This window comes from Macrotis lagotis, chromosome X (assembly GCF_037893015.1).
Source record: "Macrotis lagotis isolate mMagLag1 chromosome X, bilby.v1.9.chrom.fasta, whole genome shotgun sequence".
Taxonomy (NCBI): domain Eukaryota; kingdom Metazoa; phylum Chordata; class Mammalia; order Peramelemorphia; family Peramelidae; genus Macrotis; species Macrotis lagotis.
Genome location: NC_133666.1, coordinates 130,898,610 through 130,915,091, shown reverse-complemented (window position 1 = coordinate 130,915,091; position 16,482 = coordinate 130,898,610).

The following is a 16,482-nucleotide window of genomic DNA, read 5'->3' as shown; positions in this document are numbered from 1 at the left end:
GAGATGAAGAAAACTGGCCCCCAAACTAATTATACCTGTTATTGTAGTTCTCAGACTTCCTTCCCCTAATTGTGCCTGAAGATTAATAGACAAGGGACAGTATCTCTTTAAAGAGGAATTTAAATTAGATAGCAGAATAATAACCAAAAAACCAAATGCATGAAAGCATGCTAGGTGGCATAGTATGTAGAGTGCTGAAGACTAGATTAAAATCTAACCTCAGATTCTTACTAGTTGTATGACCCTGGACATGTCACTTAACCTCTGCCTGCCTCAGTTGCCTCAGCTATAAAATGGCTAATAGCAGCTTCCCCCTAGGGTTATGAGGATAAAGTAAGATAATATTTATAAAGGACTTTGAAAGCCTTAAAGTGTTATATAAATACTATCTTGTTGTTTTTGTTACCCTAGTCAGAGGAACAGCTCCAGCTGTATCTGGAAGTAGGAAGCATTGACTACCACTGACACCTCTAGCTTTATCAGTGACACCAGATAGATTATCTGTATCCTAGGGGGAGGCAAGGAGTGATCATTCTTGGACTGCCTTAGAAATGAAGGGCTCTCATCATTCTGACATTCACTGAAGACATAGTTTGAAGGAGAGACTAGACTCTGAAAGGCCAGTGGGATGACAAGAGTTTTCTAAAATGACTCCTGGACAAAGGCTCAGTTGAAAAACACCAGAACAAAAAGATCAAATCTGAAACATAATTGGCAGATAGAAATGAATCTCCTTTACTAACAGGCTTCAGTAAATGCCACAGAATCACTTGAAGTATTGTTCCTATTGATTTTCTAAAGGGGTCCTTTAACTAGAATCACAGAGCCCCAGGGATGATCCTATCACTAGGTGAGAAGTAAAATTAATCATGATTCCTTTACATTTATTTTTAGGAAAGGCACTTTTTCTTCTATTGCTCTAATTTCCACCAGCTAACATTTTCTTGTGATAATATTTTCAAAGAATTGAGGATTGGTAATGAGACATGACAGACCAAGAGATAAAAAGGGTAGAAGAGTGGACCATAAAGTGATCTCAGAGTTGGCAAGCCATGGGTTCAAATTCTACCTTTGACCCTGGGTAATTCATTTCAACTTTCAGTGTTCATTCAAGACCCTTATGTAGTAGAGCAAGTGTGCTTTTGCTTAGTGGAGAGAGGGTCCTAATTTAGTCAGGCATTTAAGATTTGCAAAATTATGTAAAAGAATGCAATTCTTCATATTTTTTTGTTTTGTTAAAAAAATAGTTATTTTAAAAATATGTTAAAATATAATGGACCTGCTATAATTTTAAATAAATTAATGAATATATCTTTTAAAATGTCACTTTTAATTATTAATATGATGAAATATTGATAGATATAATAGAGATAATCTAAAATATGGGGACTCTCAATAAATTTTAAGAGTATAAAGGAGTCCTGAGACCAAAATGACAAGATTAGTTCATCTCTAATTAAGCTCTAATATAAAAATACTAATATCTCAAGTCATAGGGATAAAGATGACTTATGATAGGGAATTACCAAGTTAGAAAATTCCTCTACTGATTTTCTTTAGGGCTTAATACTTCCAGAATTGCCAAGAGGATGGAGGCTAAATGGTTTCCACAGTCAGTGGGTGTCAAAGATTTCACTTTGAACCCTTGGCTACAAGACTGACTCTCCATTACATGATATTACCATAAATCACAATACACAGTATTTTAAAAACCTAAGAATGTGGTAGAAAAGCAAACAAGCAAGCCACACACTAAATTGTGGTAGAATAGAGGTATGATATCCTACCAAGAAATCCTAACAAAATAAATCAGATATTCTATCATTTGACAAACTGAATAATTTGGTAGAACTTACTTAAAAAAAACCACTCCACTTAGTAGGAACATTGTCAACATCTACACAGGAAAGATATATGTGTGTGTGTGTGTGTGTGTGTGTGTGTGTGTATACACACACACATGCACACATATAGATACTTATATATACATATAAATACACACATATGCATGTATTTACATACATACATACATACATACATATATATATATACACACAAAGATGCCTATACATAGCTATCTATACCATACCTATACCTAAACAATCCCTATCCCTATGTAGATACTTATACCTATAACCATAGCTATACCTATATACCTATAGCGATACCTATAGCTATACCTATAGCTATAACTTTATATAATCTATCTCTATCTCTTTCTTTATCTCTATCTCTATCTCTATCTCTATCTCTGTCTCTATCATCTCTATCTCTATCTCTATCTTTATCTCTATCTCTATCTCTATCTCTGGCTCTATCTCTATCTCTATCATCTCTCTCTCTCTCTCTCTCTCTCTCTCTCTGTATCCCTATCCCTATCCCTATCCCTATCCCTATCCCTATCCCTATCCCTATCCCTAATCTTATGACTATCCCCATCCTTATCACTAGCTCTAGCCCTATACTTAGAGCTATCCCTGTCTGTACCCTTATCCCTATTCCTATCCATATAGCTATCCCTATCCCATCCCTATCCCTATCCCTATCCCTATCCTTATCCCTACCCTTATCCCTATCCATATTCCTATCCCGATCCCTATCATTATCCCTATCCTTATGCCTATCCCTGTCCATATTCCTATCCCAATCCCTATTCATATCCCTATCCCTAAACCAATCCCTATTCTATCCCTAATCCCTATACATATCCCTATTCCAATCCCTATACCCAACAGTATCTCTATACCCATAACTATGGCTAACCCTATCCCTATAAATATCCATATCCCTGTGCCTATCCCTAGTCCTTTCCCTTGCCCTATCCCGATCCCTATCCCTATCCCAATCTCTATCCATATCCCTATTCCTATGCCAATCCCTATCCATATACCTTCCCCTATCACTATCATTCTGCCATCCCTAAATCTATCCTATTCCTATCCCTATCCCTATCCCAAAAAATATCCCTATCACTATCCCTATACCAATCCCTATCCCTATCCCTAAACCTATCTGTATCCCTATCCCTATCCTTATCCCCATCCCTATCTCTATCCCTATCCTTATCCCCATCCTTTTCCCTATACATATACATATCGGTATACTTATACATATCCTTATCGCTATACCTATCCCTATTCCTATCCTAGCCCTATACCATATCTATGCATATCACTATTCTTAACCCTATCCCTATGACTCTCCCTATCCCTATCCCTATCCTTATTCCTATCCCTATCTCTATCACTATACCTATCCCTATTCCTTTCCATACCCCCATAAATACCCCTTTCCCTAACCCAGTCACTATCCCTAAACAGATCCATGCCTCTATCTCTAACAATATCCCTATCTGTATCACTTTTGCTGTCCGTATCCATATCCCTATCCTAATTCTTATCCCTATTTGTTTCCATACCCCTATCCATACCCCTCTCCCTCTCTATATATCTATCCCTATCCCCTATCCCTATCCCTATCACTATTATTATCCCTATCCCTATCCTTATCACTATCCCTATCCCTATCTCTAACCCTATCCCTATCCCTATCCCTATCCCTATCCCTATCCCTATCCCTATCCCTATCCCTATCCCTATCCCTATCCCTTTCCCTATCCCTATCTCTAGGCCTATCCCTATCCCTATCCCTATCCTTAGCGCTAACCCTATACCTCTCCCTCTCCCTCTCCCTCTCCCTCTCCCTCTCCCTCTCCCTATCCCTATCCTATCCTAATGACTATCCCTATCCTTATCCCTCTCCCTCTCCCTCTCCCTGTCCCTAGCCCTATCCTTAGCCCTAAGCCTAGCCCTATCCCTTTACCTATACCTAGTCCATCCCTAAACCATCCCTATCCCTATACCTTTTCCTATCCACATATCTATCCGTAGCATTATCACTATGCCTATTGCATCCCTGTACCATCCCCATCCGTATCCGTATCCCTATCCCAATCACTATACTATACCTATCCCTCTCCCTATCACTAGACGTCTAGCTATCTCTATCCCTATCCCTATCCCTATCCCTATCCCTATCCCTATCCCTATCCCTATCCCTATCCCTATCCCTATCCCTATCCCTATCCCTGTCCCTATCCCTGTCCCTATCCCCATCCCTATCCCTATCCCTATCGCTATCAGTATGCCTATGATTATACTGATCGCTATCCCTATCCCTAACCCTATTTGTATCCCTATCCATATCCCTCTCCCTCTCCCTCTCCCTCTCCCTCTCCCTCTCCCTCTCCCTCTCCCTCTCCCTATCCCTATCCCTATCCCTATCCCTATCCCTATCCATCCCTATACGTATCTCATCCCTAAACCTATGCCTATCCCTATGCCTAGCCCTAACATTAGCCATAACCCTATCCCTATCCCTATCCCTTTTACTATACATATCCTTATCCCTATCCTATAGCTATACCATCCCTATCCCTATCTCTTACATTGTCCATATCACTATGAGTATCCCTCTCCCTCTCCCTCTCCCTCTCCCTCTCCCTCTCCCTCTCCCTCTCCCTCTCCCTATATCTATTCCAATCCCTAGTCCTATCCCTATCCCTATACATTTCCCTATCTCTATCTCTAACCCTATCCATGTCCCTATCTCTATCCGTATTCCTATCCCTATCCTTATCCTTATCCCTATCCTGATACCTATCATTATAACTGTCCCTATTCCTTTCCATACCTCTATCCATACTCCTATCCCTTTCCCTATCTCTATCATTATCCCTATCCCTATCCTTATCCCTAGCCTTAGCCCTATCCCTAGCCTCAGCCATAGCAGCAGCCCTAGCCGTGTCCCTATACCTATACCTATACCTATTCTATTGCTATACCATTCCTATACCTGTCCCTATCCCTATAGCTGTCACTATCATTATTGCTATACCTACTTGATCCCTATACCATCCCTATCCCTATCCCTATCCCTATCCCTATCCCTATCCCTATCCCTATCCCTATCCCTATCCCTATTGTTATCCCTATCCCTATCCCTAGCTCTAACTCTATCCCTAGCCTTAGCCCGAGCCCTAGCCCTGTCCCTATACCTATACCTCTACTATCCTTATACCATCTCTATAGCTTTCCTTTCCCTATACCAACCCTATCCTTATCTCTTTCCCTATCCCAATCACAATCCCTATCCCTATCCTTATTCAATCCCTATATCATACTTATCACTATCCCTACCCCAATTTCTATCCCTATCCCTATCCCTATCCCTATCCCTATCCCTATCCCTATCCCTATACATATCGCTATCCCTATCCCCATCCCTTTCCCTATGACTATCCCTGTACCTATGCCTATTGGTATCCCCATATGTATCCTTATCCCTATACTTCTCCCCACCCTTATCCCAATTCCTATCCTAGCCCTATACCATCCCTATGCATCTCACTGTCCTTAACCCTATCCCTATCTTCACCCCTATCCCTATCTCTATTGCTATTGCTATCGCTATCCTTATCCTTATCCCTATCCCTATCCCTATGCCTGTCCCTATCCCTATCCATATAACTATCCCTATCACATATCCCTCTAGCTATCACTATCGCTATCCTTATCCCTATACCTATTGCGATCCCTATTCCTATCTCTCAACCTATTCCTATCCCTAGCGTTATCCTTAGCGCTAAACATAGACCTATCCCTCTCCCTATCCAGATCCCTATCTGTACCCCTATCCCTAACTCTATTCCTATCAGTATCCCTATCGCTATAACTATCCGTATCCCATCCCTATCCCATTCCTACCCCTAGCCTATCCCTATCCCTATCCCTATCCCTATCCCTATCCCTATCCCTATCCCTATCCCTATCCCTATCCCTATCCCTATCCTTATCCCTATCCCTATCCCTCCCATTAAGCAAATCCATATCCCTATTCCTATCCATATCCCTACCCCTATCACTATCCATATCCCTATAAAAATCCATATCCCTATCCTTATCCCAAAGCCTATCCCTATCACAGTCACTAACCATAGCCCTAGCCCTAGCTCTAGCCATAGTACTAGCACTAGCACTATTCTTAGCCCTATTTCTACCCCTATTTTTCCCTAACACTATCCCTATCCCTATCCATTTACCTATTCCTATTGCTATCACAATCTGTATCCATATCCTTTTCTCTATCCCTATCCCTATCCTTATACATATCCCTAGCCCTATCCCTATCTCTGTCCGTATACCTATCCCTATCCTGATACCTATCACTATAACTATCCCTATTCCTTTCCATACCCCTATTCATACTCCTATCCCTTTCCCAATCTCTATCCTTATCCTTATCCCTATCCCTAATCCTATCCATATCTCTATCCCTATCCCTAGCCTTAGCGCTATCCCTAGCCTCAGCCATAGCACCAGCCCTAGCCATGTCCCTATACCTATACCTATTCTATCGCTATACCATTCCTATAACTGTCCCTATCCCTATAGCTGTCCCTATCATTATCACTATAGCTATTCGATCCCTATACCATCCCTATCCTTATCCCTATCTGGATCACCATCCCTATCCCTATCCCTATCCCTATCCCTATCCCTATCTATCCCTATCCCTATCCCTATGCCTGTCCCTCTCCCAATCCATACACCTATCCCTGTCATTTATCCCTATCACTATTACGATTGCTATCCCTGTCCCTAGCCTTATCCTTAGTGCTAAACCTGGACCTATCCCTCTCCCTTTCCATATCCCTATCTGTATCCCTATCTTTATCTCTATCCCTATCCCTATCCCTAAAACTATCCCCATCCCTATCCCTCTTCCTATCTCTATCCCTCTCCCTCTCCCTATCCCTATGCATGTCCCTATCCCTATCCATATACCTATCCCCATCACTAATCCCTATCTCTATCCCTATCACTATGTCTATCCCTATACCTATCGTTATCGCTATTCCTATCTCTAAACCTGTTCCTATCCCTATCCTTATCCTCAGCACTAATCCTAGACCTATCCCTCTCACATTCCATATCCCTATCCCTTTCCCTATCCCTATCCCTATGCCTATCTCTATCCCTATCTCTATCCCTAACCCTATCCCAATCCCTATGCCTGTCCCTGACCCTAACCTTATCCCTATCCCTATCCATATCCCTGTCCCTATACTTATACCTATTCTGTCCTTATACCATCCATATACCTATCCCTATCATTAAGCAAATACAAATCCCTATCCCTATCCCTATCCATATCCCTATAAAAATCCATATCATTATCCCTATCCCAAACCCTATCTCTATCACTGTCACTAACCGTAGCCCTAGCCCTAGCTCTAGCCATAGCCCTAGCACTAGCCCTATTCTTAGCCCTATTTCTAGCCCTATTTTTCCCCTAACACTATCCCTATCCTATCCCTATCCCTATCCCTATTTCTATCCCTATCACTATCCCTATCCCTATCCCTATCCTTATCCTGATGCTGATACCTATCCCTATCCCTGTCCCCATACTTATCACTGTCCATATCCCTATCGCTATCACTATCCCTATCCCTATCACATCCCTATCGCTAACCTTCTCCCTCTCCACAGCCCTATCCCTATCCCTATCCCTGTCCTTATTCCAACCATATCCCAGTCCCTTTAAATATCCCTATCTGTATTCCTTTCCATACTCCCATCCAGACCCCGACCCCTATCCCAATCCCTATTTCTATCCAGATCCGTACCCCTATCTCTATCCCTCTCCCTCTCCCTATCCCTACTCCTATCCCTATCCCTATTCATTTCTCTATCCCTATCTCTAACCCTATCCATGTCCCTATCTCTATCCATATACCTATCCCTATCCTTATCCTTGTCCCTATCCTGATACCTATCACCATACCTATCCCTATTCCTTTCCATACCCCTATCCCTTTCCCTATCTCTATCCTTATCCCTAGCCTCAGCCATAGCAGCAGCCCTAGCCGTGTCCCTATACCTATACCTATACCTATTCTATCGCTATACCATTCCTATACCTGTCCCTATCCCTATAGCTGTCCCTATCATTATCGCTATACTTATTCGATCCCTATACCATACCTATCCTTATCCCTATCTGGATCACCATCCCTATCCCTATCCCTATCCCTATCCCTATCCCTATCCCTATCCCTATCCCTATCCCTATCCCTATCCCTATCCCTATCCCTATCCCTATCCCTATCCCTATCCCTATCCCTATCCCTATCCCTATCCCTATCCCTATCCCTATCCCTATCCTTATCCCTATCCCTATCCCTGTCCCTATGCTTATTCCTATCCCTATACCTATACCTACATCTTCACCTGCACCTACTGCTAAACCTACACCTACACCTATACCTATCTATATACTTATCTCTATATCAATATCTATCTCTGCTTGTATGTGCTTAGTCAAGGATTTGGAAAAGTACAAAAGAGTGATCTAGAGGCCCTTCACTTCACATTAAATAATACAAATTTTTAGTGGAACTAGTCAGCAGGGCTAACATGACTTAGTCTCATGTAATTCTGTAATCTGAAGATCTTCAAAGCATTTTACATTGGATGCATGCAGTTTATGGCAAATCCTAATCATGATATTTTCTCATACATGACAGAAACCCATCAAGAATGCCCCTAGCAACAAAACTACAATCTTGGTAGCTCAATATTGCTTTGTTTTGTTTTTTTTTAGGTTTTGTTGCAAGGCAAATGGGGCTAAGTGGCTTGCCCAAGGCCACACAGCTAGGTAATTATTAAGTGTCTGAAAGCGGATTTGAACCCAGGTACTCATGACTCCAGGGCTGGTGCTTTATCCACTGCGCCACCTAGTCGCCCCCATTTATTGCTTTTTATGATTTATTGTGACAAGAGCCATCCTCTCTAGGAGGTTACCACCTAGGTCACACAGCACACAACATTAAGGAAATGAGTGGTTTTATCTCTTCCTCCTCTCTCTTCCAAAGACAGGAAAGATGTTACCATCAGCCTAACCAATGGAAGAACTGAGGGTCAAAGCTCACACATCTAGTACATACTAGAGTGGGAAGTAGAAAACAGGTCTTCTGCCTTTTGGGCCAGTTTTCTTTCCAGTATAGTATAGTGGAAATGATGTGGAACTTAGAGTCAGCAGTTGTTGTTCAGTTGTTCAGTTGTGCCTGACTCTTTGTGATCCTCTGGATGATACTGTACATGGGGTTTTCTTGGCAAAAAACTAAAATGGTTTGCCATTTCCTTCTCCAGCTCATTTTACAGATGAGGAAACTGAGATAAACAATAATAAGAGATTTGCCCAGGGTGTCCTAGCTAATAAGTGTCTGTAGACTGAGGCATGAACCCTACAGGACTGGAGTCTTACTTCAGGCCCAGCTCTCTATCCACTGAGTCACCTAACTGCCTTCTTGTCAATATACCTGGGTTCAAATCTAGTCTCTGACCTTGTGCAACTCATTGGGTCTTGTGTGCATATTGAGGAAGTTGAACCAGATGATTTCCTAAGGTGCTTTCTACTTCTACCTCTATGATTCTGAGAGGTCTATGATCAAAGGAAAATGGTCAATATGATCAGCTCTAGAAAACATCACCTGCTATTATAAATCTTGTCTTTGATCCCTTAGCTGCTGGTCTCTATGCACACCTCTGAAATTGCCTTGTATATATTTCTTATTTACTTATCTGCAAACATGCTGTTTTAGCTGATAAAATGTAAGTTCTTCGAGGGGAGCATTTTTTAAAAAATCTCTGGTGTCTGGCTCACAGTAGCTTAATAAATCCTTGTGAAATGAATGAATGAAATGCAATAGAGCATATAATCCAGAAAATCATTTATATTTGACTTAGCAGCTCAAACACATTCACACCCAACCAACATATGATGCATTCCAAATTTCATTTCTTAATTAAGTTTTGCTGAGCACAATATTAAAATGAGTTGGCCTTTCCCCAGGGCACATAGATTAAAGTTAAGGAGAAACTCCAGATGGGCTGGGTGACAGAGGAAAGAAAGGAAGTAAAAAATATGTTATTGCCAATACATAAAGCGGATAATACCCTTATGGATAGCTGAAATTTGATTAAGGCTCAACTTAGGAGCCACTCACCTCCTACAAAAGAGAAGTATTTTCCTGTTACAGTTTATTAATGTTCCCTTCCTCCTCCATAACTCCTCCCCAACTATTTTATTTATTTTATAAATATTTTGAATTAGCTTCTCAATGTGCATATTATTTTCCTCTAGTAAGAAGGTAAGTTTCTAGAGGGCAGGATTGTTTCATTTTTGGTCAGAGTATTTCCATTCCTGAAGCTTTTAATAAATGAATTTTGAATTGGATTAGAATGGATTGACCTACTAGAGCAGATGAGACAAAAGTCTATCCAAGGAAAAATAGCAATATGTATCATTTATGGGAAATATCAGAAAATTACCCTAAACTAAAGGATTTTGTTTATGAATATGTTAATTTTTTTTCCTGGCACATGAACATAGCTCTCTCTTCAGATTTCCTCCCGAAGTGTTTCTTTAGAATATATTCCTTGGATATTAACTTACCAAAAAGAAAGAGGAAAAGGAAGAAAACAAGAAATTATTGCCTTCATCCCTTTCCACCCTGAAGTTTTTGCATGATTAGCATGAAGAGAAGTTAGTAGGTTAGGTCTGAAGTGAATTGGCAAAGTGGTGTGGGAACCGTTCACTGCCCTGGTCCTTCTCAGAGCTGTCTCTGCCAGGGCTATCAATATCTTGCTTATTCAAGATTTGGAAGCAGCCCAGGTTTTAGAAGTCAAATTAGAGATGAGCTCAAGGCCTTAGCATCTGCCACAGAGACCAGGACAACATAAGGCTCCTAGCCACGTGGAGGGATTTATCCTGGGAAGGATCTGCATCTCTGAGTGTCCATGGGGGATTTTAGAATTCATTGCAATTCCCTAAATTCCCTAAATCATCTACCTCTACTCCTATCATCAGTGATCATAGTACCCAAGAGTCCCCCTCCTCTCCTCTTTTCCTTTCCAAAGGCTATCCATGAGCAAAACTGGGAAGTAGGTAATTTGTTCGGGGACTCCCTCCCCCCCACTCCATGCCTATCATCTTTCTTTACATTTCTTTCTTCTAGTCTGTCCCTCCTTATCTCCTATCCTCTCTAGATGCACGGTTTATTTGGGCTTTCCTCATTCTTTAAGCTTTTTAATATCTCAAGTTCTTGATTTGCCTATCTATTAAATAGGAATAGTACTATAGTGTTTGCCTCACAGAGTTGTAGCAAGGATCAAGATAATGTTCATGAAAGGAGTTTGCAAGCCTCGAACATGACACTCCATCTCTTGGCTCCAGTTGTTATTTCCAATTGTCTTCTTTGTCTGGAATTTTCTGGCTTTTCTCTCCTCTGGCTTTCCTGGTTTACCTCAAAACCCAGCAAAAACCTTACCTTCTAAATTCTAGTGCTTGAAAGCACTAGAAGACAGAATGGGAGGGAATCCAGCCTCAGACATTTACTAGCTGTGTGACCTTGGTCAAGTCACTTAACCCTGATTGGCTCACATCCAGAACCATCTCCAGTCTTCCTTATTCCTATCTGACCATTAGACCTAGATGACTGAAGGAGAAAGTGCGACTCGTGATTTAGCCAGCACCCCCACCCCCACTCAAATCCAATTCATGTGCTTCTCAAGGTATCACCTCCCTGATGGTGTGGCGTTCTTTAAGAATGAAGTGCAACCATTATTTCCATGGAACATGGGATGAGGAGGAAGCAGGTAAGGAGAGATAAGCCTCACCTGCCACCGCTTCATTCAACATCCCTGGTCTATATGTACATAGTGGGTTGCATGTTGTCTCTCCAGAAGGCTCTGAGATCCATGAGGGTAAGGACTGACTTTTGGTAATCTTTTTCTTTTATTGTGTCTTTTTCATTTCTTCAGAGAAGTGTTTGGCACACACTTTTTGTAGTTGTTAAGTCATTTCAGTGATGTCTGACTCTTTGTAGGATTTTCTTGGCAATAAGATTGGAGTGGTTTATTATTTTCTTCTCCAGCTCATTTTACCAATGAGGAAAGTAAGGCAAACCAAGGCAAGTGACTTGTCCAGAGTCACACAGCTAGTAAGTTTCTGAAGCTGAGTTTGAACTCAGATCGTCCTGATTCCAGTCTCAGCACTCTGTTAACTGCACCACTTAGCTGTCTCTGGTACATACTAGGAACTGAATAAATGCTTATTAACTGATTGACCTTAAATAACCATGCAAATGTAAACAATTGTGAAACTCTCTAGTATAGTGAAATACTATTTAGAGTTTGAGACCCTGAAGTCATGTGCTGCTTTTTACCAATTACTGAATAGCTACAGGTAAGTTTCTTAAAAAAAGTATCTTATATATAGTAACTGCTTAGTAAATGCACAATGCCTAGGTCTCAATGTCTTTACCTGGAATGGTGAAGTGGTGAAATCATGCCTTAAATGGCCTTTGAAGTTTCCTCCAGCTCTTGTTCTTTGATCATAAGACTATACATACAACTATAAAGTTACCATTGTTGTCACAGTGGAAAATAGTTTTTGATCAATTAGTTCACACCAGAATATTTAGGGGCCTATAAATATATACATATATATATATATATATATATATATATATATATATATGTATATATTTAGGGAGTGTGTTTTCATGAAAAACAAAGAAACAAACTAGGAGGTCAGAATTAAAGAGGGGCACATATTTGGGTGAGAAGGTACCTTAGTATGTTGCTTGTCTTTATCAGACCAGTCCCATTTGCAACTGCAGGTGCTCTTGAAAGGAGGTAGACCACTCTTTCCTAGAGAGCTCTCTGACTGAAGTTGGTGAAAGTTAAAGGTTTTTGGGGAAATTAATTTGGGTCATAGATCATAGATTTAGGGATAGAAAGGACCTTTGTGGTAATTTTAGGGGGTATAAAATCAAACTGAAACATTCCTAAAGCTGCATATTGATTTAGAAAAACCACAAATTAACACAATCTATGTTGTATTGTAGAATCAATGAATAGGGTGCCATGCTTGCAGTTAGGAAGACCTGAATTCAAATCTGAACTCAGACACTCCTTAACCATGTCACTGGGCAAGTCACTTAATCACATTTTCCCTAATCCACTGGAGAAGGAAATGGCAAACTCCTCCTGTATACATGCCAAGAAAACCCCATGGACAGTATTGACATGCTATGGTCCACAGTGTCACCAAGAGTAAGTAATGATTGAATAAATTATTTTGTTAAATGTTTCTCACTTAGATTTTTTTTAATTTAAATTTATTTTTATTAAAGATAGTATTTGAGTTTTACATTTTCCCCCCAATATTGCTTCCCTCCCCCCCCCCCCCTACAGAATGCACTCTGTCAGTCTTTACTTTGTTTCCATGTTGTACCTTGATCCAAATTGGGTGTGATGAGAGAGAAATCATATACTTAAAGAGAACAGAATTCTCAGAGGTAACAAGATCAGACAATAACATATCTGTTTTTTTCCTAAATTAAAGGGAATAGTCCTTGTACTTTGTTCAACCTCCACAGCTCCTTATCTGGATACAGATGGTACTCTCTTTTGCAGACAGCCCCAAATTGTTCCCCATTGTTGCACTGATGGAATGAGCAAGTCCTTCAAGCTTGAACATCACTCCCATGTTGCTGTTAGGGTGTACAGTGTTTCTTCTGGTTCTGCTCATCTCACTCAGCATCAGTTCATGCAAATCCCTCCAGGTTTCCCTCAAATCCCGTCCCTCCTGTTTTCTAATAGAACAATAGTGTTCCATGACATACATATACCACATTTTGCTAAGCCATTCCCCAATTGAAGGACATTTGCTGGATTTCCAATTCTTTGCCCCCACAAACAGGACTGCTATAAATATTTTTTTTAGGTTTTTTTTTTTTTTGCAAGGCAAACGGGGTTAAGTGGCTTGCCCAAGGCCATACAGCTAGGTAATTAAGTGTCTGAGACCGGATTTGAAACCAGGTACTCCTGACTCCAAGGCTGGTGCTTTAACCACTACATAACCTAGCCGCCCCTGCTATAAATATTTTTTCACAAGTAATGCTTTTACCCTTTTTCCCCATCTCTTCAGCGTATAGACCCAGTAGTGGTATTGCTGGGTCAAAGGGTATGTACATTTTTGTTGCCCTTTGGGCATAGTTCCAAATAGCTCTCCAGAAGGGTTGGATGAGTTCACAGCTCCACCAATAGTGTAATAGTGTCCCAGATTTCACACATCCCTTCCAACAATGATTATTATCCTTCCTGGTCATACTGGCCAATCTGAGTGGTGTGAGGTGGTACCTCAGCGAAGCTTTAATTTGCATTTCTCTAATAATTAATGATTTAGAGCATTTTTTCATATGGCTATGGATTACTTTGATGTCCTCATCTGTAAATTGCTTTTGCATATCCTTTGACCATTTGTCAATTGGGGAATGGCTTTTTGTTTTAAAAATATGACTCAGTTCTCTGTATATTTTAGAAATGAGTCCTTTGTCAGAATCATTAGTTGTAAAGATCGTTTCCCAATTTACTACATTTCTTTTGATCTTGGTTACATTGGTTTTATCTGTGCAAAAGCTTTTTAATTTAATGTAATCAAAGTCATCTAATTAGTTTTTGGTGATGTTTTCCAACTCTTCCTTAGTCATAAACTGTTCCCCTTTCCATAGATCTGACAGGTAGACTAGTCCTTGATCTTCTAATTTGCTTATAGTATTGTTTTTTATGTCTATGTCCTGTAACCATTTGGATCTTATCTTGGTAAAGGGTGTGAGGTGTTGGTCTAATCTAAGTTTCTTCCATACTAACTTCCAATTTTCCCAGCAATTTTTATCAAAGAGGGAATTTTTATCCCAATTGCCAGACTCTTTGGGTTTATCAAACAACAGATTACTATACTCCTCTCCTGCTTTTATACCTAGTCTATTCCACTGGTCCACCACTCTATTTCTTAGCCAATACCAAACAGTTTTGATGACTGATGCTTTATAATATAATTTTAGATCTGGTAGGGCTAAGCCACCTTCTTTTGCACTTTTTTTTCATTAAGCTCCTGGCAATTCTTGGCTTTTAATTTCTCCAAATGAATTTACTTACAATTTTTTCTAACTTGTTAAAGTAATTTTTTGGAATTTTGATTGGTAGGGCACTAAACAGATAGTTTAGTTTTGGTAGAATTGTCATTTTTACTATATTAGCTCTACCTATCGATGAGCAGTCGATAATTGCCCAGTTATTTAAATCTAATTTAATTTGTGTGAGAAGTGTTTTATAATTGTTTTCAAAAAAGATTCTCAGTCTGTCTTGTCAAATAGACTCCCAAATATTTTATATTGTCTGAGGTTACTTTGAATGGGATTTCTCTTTCTAGCTCTTCCTGCTGTTTCTTGCTAGACATATATAGAAAAGTTGAGGATTTATGAGGGTTTATTTTATAACCTGCAACTTTACTATAATTGCTAATTGTTTCCAGTAGTTTTTTAGATGATTTCTTGGGATTCTCTAGGTAGACCATCATGTCATCTGCAAAGAGTGAGAGTTTTGTCTCTTCCTTCCCAATTCTAATTCCTTTAATTTCTTTTTCTTCTCTAATTGATGACGCTAACATTTCTAATACAATATTGAATAGTAGTGGTGATAATGGGCACCCTTGTTTAACCCCTGATCTTATTGGGAATGCCTCTAGCCTCTCCCCATTGAGTATAATGCTTGTTGATGGTTTCAGATAGATACTGCTAATTATTTTAAGGAACAGTCCATTTATTCCTACACTCTCTAGTGTTTTTAATAGGAATGGATGCTGTATTTTGTCAAAAGCTTTTACAGCATCTATTGATATGATCATATGATTTCTGATAGGTTTGTTGTTGATATAATTGAGTATACTAACAGTTTTCCTAATATTGAACCAACCCTGCCTTCCTTGAATAAATCCTACTTGATCATAATGTATTATTCTAGTGATGACTTGTTGTAATGGTTTTGCTAAGATTTTATTTAGGATTTTTGCATCTATATTCATCAGGGAGATAGTTCTATAATTTTCTTTCTCTGTTTTAACTCTTCCTAGTTTAGGTAACAGTACCGTAATGGTTTCATAGAAAGAGTTAGGCAGAGTTCCATCTGTCCCTATTTTTCCAAAGAGTTTATATAGGATTGGAACCAATTGTTCCTTAAATGTTTGGTAGAATTCACTTGTGAATCCATCAGGCCCTGGAGATTTTTTTAGGGAGTTCAGTAATGGCTTGTTGAATTTCTTTTTCTAAGATAGGGTTGTTTAGGTATATAATCTCTTCTTCATTTAACCTGGGCAATTTATATTTTTTGTAAATATATATCCATTTTGCTTAGATTATCAAATTTATTGGCATAAAGTTGGGCAAAATAATTTCGAATTATTACTTTAATTTCCTCCTCATTGGTGGTGAGTTCACCTTTTTCATTTATTATACTAGCAATTTGTTTTTCTTCTTTCTTTTTTTTTAATCAAATTGACCAGAGGTTTATC